The 7705-nt window shown below is 37.6% G+C and overlaps 1 long non-coding RNA gene across 1 annotated transcript; it reads left to right on the top strand.

Moving 5' to 3' along the window:
• Window positions 1-373: 373 nt before the first annotated feature.
• Window positions 374-7420, top strand: LOC107787151 (uncharacterized). The gene is made up of 2 exons (XR_001648325.2): window positions 374-1291; window positions 6850-7420. It is a non-coding gene; the product is annotated as an uncharacterized LOC107787151 (long non-coding RNA).
• Window positions 7421-7705: the final 285 nt, after the last annotated feature.

Below are 7705 nucleotides of genomic sequence, written 5' to 3'. Positions count from 1 at the left end.
TACCCCTACCCTAGGGTAGAGAGACTGTTTCCAAATAGACCCCCGGCATCCTTCCCTTCAAGAACTTCACAACCTCTCGGTTGGAAGTGGGGGTTGCTTACCATCAGAGCAACCCCTCTTTTTTGAAAATACCAAAAATAGATTTGTTTTAATGGTTAGTTTAATTTTAATAATTTTTTGAATAGAAGGATTAATTAATAAATGGGACCGTATTTTTAATCTCGTTTGCAGGGAAAGAATAGAACTTGGGCTCGAGCAACCCATTTTTAGGCCTAATTTTGAACCTAGTCCATAATTTCCAAGCCCATAATTCCTAGGCCCATACCCCTTAACCTAAAAACACTACAATCTACAATATAAAAAGAAGAAGAACGCTGAAAAGAAAAGGGGAGAGGAAAAAAAGTTGCGCAGCCTTTTGAAAAAGGGACGATCCCTTTTGTTTTTTTCTGGAGAAATCAACACCAAAAGAAACGATCCCACCCCCCTTTGGATTGTCTTCTTCACGAAACCACCCTGCCCCTCTCCCAGTCTTTATCCTTCGAACACGACCCCCCCTCCATCGGTCTGGAATTCTTTTTCTCCAAATCCTCTCACCAACCTAACGACCGGAGGGACAAAGAAAAACAGAGCAATTGCAGTTTCTTCATCTCCTCTCGCCCACCAGTGGCGAACTCGCCGAAACATACACATACAACTTCCTTCTTGCTTCTTCTTCAGCAACCAAGCCAAAGTCATCGCTCCGACCCATGAACGTTAATCGTCAAACGACCCCATCTCTGCCTGAAACTCACCGGAAAAACGAGCTCCACCAGCTCGTCGGACTAACGAGTTCCAGATGAGACCCCTTCCTCAAGCGACCAAACCAGCTTCTTCATCACCGGAAGTGGCCAGGAGTCTGATGACAACCTTCGAGCTCTAGAACTAACGAACAAAGGCGCTGAAAACAGTGAGGAGTCGCAAAACTCATTTAACACCCTTTTCCGGCGAGTCTCGAGTTTTTGGTTGAGCATCAATGACTGAGTATCAACGACCGTTTCCCTTGGTTCCTTGTCGAAGTCCGTTCACTAGTTCTATTTAGTTAAAAGGTCTGATAGTTGTTCTTCGAGTTGAAATTTAGAGTTGTTCGTTGTTGATTGCCGGATTTGTTGGCTGTTGTTGGCTGAGCTTCGATTTCAAGTAGTGGGATGCCTGTTCCCATCATATTTGCCCAATTGCATTGAGTCGCCTGAATTTGTTATTACTAATTGCTTCCTGGCTTCACTGCAATCTACAGCCGAACCTTTTTCCTCAGGTATGTTTTTGACCTTTTCTCTGTTTTGAAGCAGAGTATTTGCTCTGTTTGGAGACTGTGTGTGTTCTGCTACAACTGCTGCATAAGTGATGAAAATTTTATTCCTTTGGTCATTTGAACATAGTGTAATTGTTGTAGCTGTTTCGATGCTTTTCTTTATTGAGTCTGCATTTGCAGCTGATGCATATTCCTCCCTCCTGCTTTCAATTTTAGACTGAGTAACTTTCTCCATTTTTGCCATTGGATCAGTGTTAACAACATTACCATTTGAATTGCATTATAGCTATTTCAGTGACGGAGTTTAATGCGAAATTGATAAATTTGTTTGGTTAGTGATTATTTAGATCCACGTCGTCTTAAATGGATTTGGATTTTAAAGGAAAGATAATTTTGGAAAGAACAGTGAATTGCCTTAGAATCATGCGGATTAATCAGAAATTGCTTTGAGTTTAAACGCGAAAGAGAAATTAGACTTTAAAAGTTTTATTGCTTCTGTATTATTGTTTTACTAGCTAGCAACACGTTTCTGGGCCATAGGACTTGGACTTAATATTTTTAAAGAATTTGAGTTGAAATGACCATGAAACGAACTTTTATTTTATTTATTTTTTTGTTTTATTCATACTTTTCTTGTTAACCATTAGCAACATCTTTAGTCTGAGGTGAGCCATTCACAATTTAATAAAACATGGCCCTCGTATTAATTTCATAACCAAGATATAAAAATGACACTAGTTCGTAGTTTGCTTTTGGCACGTTTAATATACTATCGTAGTTGTGGACACGTTCGCGTGACATGGTTACGATTTTCTAAAAACAAAATCAGAGTATGCGTTCGCACAACTTCGACCAAATATTCTTAATAATAATAAAGCGTTATTAATTATGGACACGTTTGCGTGACATAATTTTTGACACGCCAAACAAACGGGTATACGTACGCGTGACTTGTTTAAGATGTTTTCTTAATTAAAAGAGTTAAAAGCACATAGGTTCTAAAACGAGTAAAAAAGTTTTAATAAGCCAAGTATGATCAAAGCGACCGTGCTAGAACCACGGAACTCGGGAGTGCCTAACACCTTCTCCTGGGTTAACAGAATTCCTTACCCGAATTTTTGTGTTCGCAGACTATAGTACAAAGTCAATCTTTTCCTCGATTCGGGATTCGAACCGGTGACTTGGGACACCATAAATTATCCCAAGTGGCGACTCTGAATTTTTAAACAAACAAATCCCGTTTCGACTGTCCTTTAATTGGAAAAACTCCCTTATATTTATACCATTTGCGGGGTGTAGTAAAAAGGAGGTGTGACAGCTCTGGCGACTCTGCTGGGGACCGAACCCAAAATCTCTGGTTCAGGGTTCAAGAATTCGAGCTTGTTAATGATTTTTACTTGGCTTCATTTATTGTTAATATTACTGTATTCTGTGAATCTTTATGCTAAATGTTATTTGTTTACTGCTTTATTATTATTTGAATTGTATATAAATATTTTCTTACGCCACCTCTTTGAGTCTTCTGAAAATGGTGCACACGTTCGCGTGATCCGCTTTTTCTGTAGAAATTATACCAAATAGAACGAGGTTGCGCAAACGACAAGGCCGGGTAGACTTCAGTGCTCCCGGTACGTCGCCCCCTCTTCGGCCCCAGTTGTCCGCTCGGGTACCCAAGTCTAGACCAAAACCCCAGGATTTAAACGTAGAAAAACATAGCTTCATGTCGGATCCCTAGTAGGAACGCTTGTTTGCATCGTGTGCATTTGACTTAGGGGACCCAATACAGGGGTTGGGTCCGTCTAGGGCAGGTGTACCTAAAATAACAGACCATCTTGATGCATCCAATGTGCTACATGTTGCATTTCTTCAAGGGTAAAAGGGTCATTTGGCGGACCAATGATAGTTGAGGGCAAATGAAAAAAGAAGAAAAAAGAGGGTGAAGCGAGTAGGACCCAATTTTTTTTTGTGTTACATTTTATTAAGAAAAAAAGAGCATTGAAAATTCAAAAAAAAAAGATTTTGTACTTTTTCATCATTTTTTCGAAAATACAAAAAATGGAAAAAGAAAATTCAAAAAGAGTTTACATGTTTCATCATTTTTCAAAAAAAAAATATTTTCTTTAAAATTAGTCGTTTTTGACTCCGACACATTTGTAGTCAGGGTTCCCCATCGTCTGTCACCATCAGCATGTAATGTCCACTTGTGAAGCTCATGTCCCATCAGTCAATTATAGGCGCTTTCGTCTAATTGCTGGATCGCTTCCATGCGCCTCGTGAATTTGCATTGCTGGTGCTCAATTGCAGCCATCCACATTAAATCATGCAAGGCCTTGTCGAGATATTTCTTCTAGAAATTGGCCTTCAGATAACTCACATAGTAACGGTGATATGCATAGGGTTCCTGCCATTCAGGCAAATGTCGTATAGAACTTAAAATACTACCATACTGATCAGATATTAGACAAATACCTGAACATTGTTTGACAGTGTGTTGCTTCAAGTGGTTCAAAAAAAGCATCCACGTCTCTTCGCTTTCATTTGCACAAATGGCAAAAGCTAGTGGAAATATTTATTTGTTGGCATCTACTGCAACTGCGATCAAAAGCTTAATATCATACTTTCCATAGACATGAGTACCGTCCATGGAAATTATCGGACAGCAACGCACAAAACCATCAATTGCTGGTTTAAATGACCAAAACACATAGTTGAAAATATATTCCAGTATTCCCGGACTCCGCTCATACCTCCATTCAACAACAGTCCCGGGGTTAAAGTGTTTTAGTGCGGCCATGTACCTGGGTAGAGATGAAAATGACTTATCTCAGTCACCATAAATAAATTCAAATGCACGTTTGCGCCCGAGATATGCTTTTCTTTTAGTTATAGTACACCCATATTTCTGGTGGACGGATGTAATACACTTTTTGATCTTATACCTAATGGACACTTCCAAGTGTGGAATCAAGACAAGAGAAATCAAGTCTATATCCAAGTTGAAGTGATTCTGATTGAATGTGTCCATTTCACATCTGTGGGTGCTAATATATTTACCCACTTTCCACAACCCTGTTTCCTTTTTGATTGCACGCAACATCCAGTTACAACCCATAAAGTGTCTAGGGAAACTTGTATGGTCCCCAAACATCAATGTGTAGAAGTTGTAAAGGACCACTACTTCTTGTAATACTTCTAGGAAAAACTAATCTGCTCTGCTTAGCCAATGGACATACAGAACAGTCCTTATTATCATCTAGATCTTTAAGTTGTATGAAATCTATGTTTTTCATTGTACTAACAGAGGTGTGACCTAATCTTTTGTGCCAAAGAATGCCATCTACTGCTGGTTTCTGAACTGTTGCCACTGATGCTTGCCTCAAACTTCTAGCAATGTGCTCATCCTTCAGCACATATAGACCTCCCTTTTCCTACCAATCCCCCTCAACCTGCCACTCCAAAGGTCCTGAAACACACAGAAGTCAGGATAAAGGTGGATAGAGCAACTGAGTTCCTTTGTGAGTTTTGACACAGACAACAAATTAAATTTGAAATCAGGAACATATATAGTACATTCTTAATCTCCATATCATGAAGAAATGTTGCACTACCAATATGAGATATGTTTGTCTTCTCACCAGTAGTCAAATGAACTTGATCACTACCATGAAGAAGTGTGCATCTGATGCATAAGCTATTCCACTAACTAGGTTTGTTGATACAGTGTTCATGATCCATGAGAGCACAATCGCATTGCATGTCTCCTATTCCTCGTGTAATTCCTTTCTAAAAGTCTCCTTCTTACACATACCAGTTACAAAACTTAGCTTTCGCTTAGCTTGAAGAGCTATTCGCATCGTCCTTCGCCACAATCCGTAGTTTTTAGATCCGGTGAGTTGAATTGGAATCAAAACCGAGCTCGGCATATCAGAAGGATGCAGAAATAAAGGATGAGTGTGATCAATTTTCTCCTCTGCCATCTCTGGACTTTAAGCGAGAATTTGAAACACACGAACACGGAATTATTCAGGAAGCAACCAATATCGATTGCTTTGATACCATGTGTGAGTTGAGCTGATTTCAATCACAGCTCATCCTCCATTAATGGAGGTTCCAATGAGTAAATCGAAATTGCAATAGAGAAGATGAAAACCAGAGGAAATAGTGAGAGAAGAAGTTTTTGTATATTTCTGTACAAAATGAAAATCTGATACATCATACATATATATACGTATAACTCTCACTAACTTAATCTCTCAACTAACTAGTGCTAACCACCTCAGCCACTCTAACTAACTAGTGACATCTGGATGACTGCCCCACTAACTTGTCCAGCTGTCATTCCTTCAGCTTCTTTCACACTGATCACTTGTCTTTGTATTATTTAGGATTTCATTCCTTTTTTGACTTTGTACTATTTAGGATTTTCTTCCTTTGTCGGGTAGTAATGATCTCATATAGAACACCTTATCATGCATTTCTTTAGATAGTAGATTTACTGAAGAATGAAAAAGTAAGCACCTTGTCTTGTGTTTTCGGTTTTGTTTAGCCAATGTGGTATCAATAATTTAGTGATGATGTTGCTTTGCAGTTCAGTCTCTGAGCCGAGGGTCTCCCGGAAATAATCTCTTTACCCTCCGGGATAGGGGTAAGGTCTGCATGTACTCTACCTTCCCCAGACCCTACTGGTGAATTCTACTTGGTTGTTGTTGTTATTGATGATGATTGTTTCTAACTAAATATGCAGATAAAGGAAAAGAGGACAGATAAATAAATTCTTTTTAAATACCAAACAAATTACTCTAGCCATGTGAATTGCACAACATGTTTTAAATAATTCTTTAGGTTATTGAACTTGTTCAGTGATTTTAAGAGTCTATTTGATCTTGTATAGCTAAACAAAAAAAGAATGAATATTCACATGGTAATAGTCATGGAAAAGTAGTGCATTTTGGAGTATATATTTGGAAATGAAAACCATCAAAGAAGTATAATTTATAAATTTAATAAATCTATTCTTAAAAGGTTTATGAACCAAGGTATGTACTTTGCTACACGTCCTCTTGGTCCGAGTGACATGCATTTGAAGCAGAATCATTTGCTTGGCACTACTTTAAATGATGGTGGCCATTTATGATGTTTCATAGTGTAGTTCCAACCTTCTTGTGTACACGTGTTTGAGCATCTTTCTTCTTTATCAGTGTATGTGTGCTTTGGGTTATGTGTGTTTTATCAGTCTTTACTGAGATGTATAAGGTGTCTTTCTGTATGTTTGTGCAAGTCAAGCATTATAGAACTAGTGAAATCATGAAGATCGATGACATATTTGATTCATTGATCTAAGATAGTTTCAGCTAGATCCAAGTAACTCTCAGTAACTTGGTCTAGCCATAAACTGAGAAACTTTTGTGGTGGCTAGTGAAAGTTTGTGGTTTAGTCATAACTGATAATGGTAATGAACTTATATGCATTGGCCTATGAATTCTGAGATTATTCTTGGATACTCTAGTTTGTGAATTACAATGTAGGATTTTATAGGGTCTAATTATAGTTAAATTTCCCAGCACACATATCACCTTGCTTCCGTGTGAAAGAGGGAGATCATGTTATCATTGGATAGTGCAGGCCTTTGTCCAAGACTGTGAAGTTTAATGTGTTAAAGGTGATTCCAGCTGGTTCTGCTGGTGGTGGCAAGAAAGCATTTACAGGAATGTAAGCAGGGATTTCTCGAGTTTATTGTCACTTCTAGAGTATGAAAAGTAATCATGTTTAAGACAGAAGGAGTGACGTTAAGAGTTCTCTACTAAAAGAACTTTGCATTTGCCTTTGAAGGCTTACATTTTTTATGGATACTCGCTGCTTATCCTTAGTAAGGATTTCAGATTTCTGTTTCTCAAAGAAATAAAATTATAGTTAATTTGAGATAAAAAGTGTTTGCTTAATGATTTTATATGAATAATAGATGTTGATTTTTCTTTAATTTTGGTTGTCCCCTGTAGTATGATGTAGTTACTCCTGACACGGTCTCGGTCAGTTCACTCTTATCGCAGTTTCTCTTATGAACATTGTATGAACATTGTGTGTTCTCTTTTACTATATGGATGAATTGACTTATCTAGTAATAATTTCATGCAAGCTCCAACTACCCCAGAATTGAGAATTATTGTATTTCATCTATTGACATAATTATTTTATAATTTCAGGTCATACAGTTTAATATTCAGTAATTTAGCGGGTGGAAAATTTCAACATGACAAAGAGTTGTAGAAATCATTTGAAGATTTTTATTCGTTAAGATTAGTTATATAATGAAATTAGTTATTTAGTTCAAAAAGTTTAAGTTTATTTTTTAAGTTACTGTGATATTAATATTTTGGAAGTACTTCCTCTTGTTTGTTAAGATTTAACTAGATATATTAT

The sequence above is a fragment of the Nicotiana tabacum genome, chromosome 6 (assembly GCF_000715075.1).
Source record: "Nicotiana tabacum cultivar K326 chromosome 6, ASM71507v2, whole genome shotgun sequence".
Classification (NCBI taxonomy): domain Eukaryota; kingdom Viridiplantae; phylum Streptophyta; class Magnoliopsida; order Solanales; family Solanaceae; genus Nicotiana; species Nicotiana tabacum.
The sequence above is the reverse complement of the archived record's forward strand: the minus strand, read 5'-3'. Positions and strand labels throughout refer to the sequence as shown.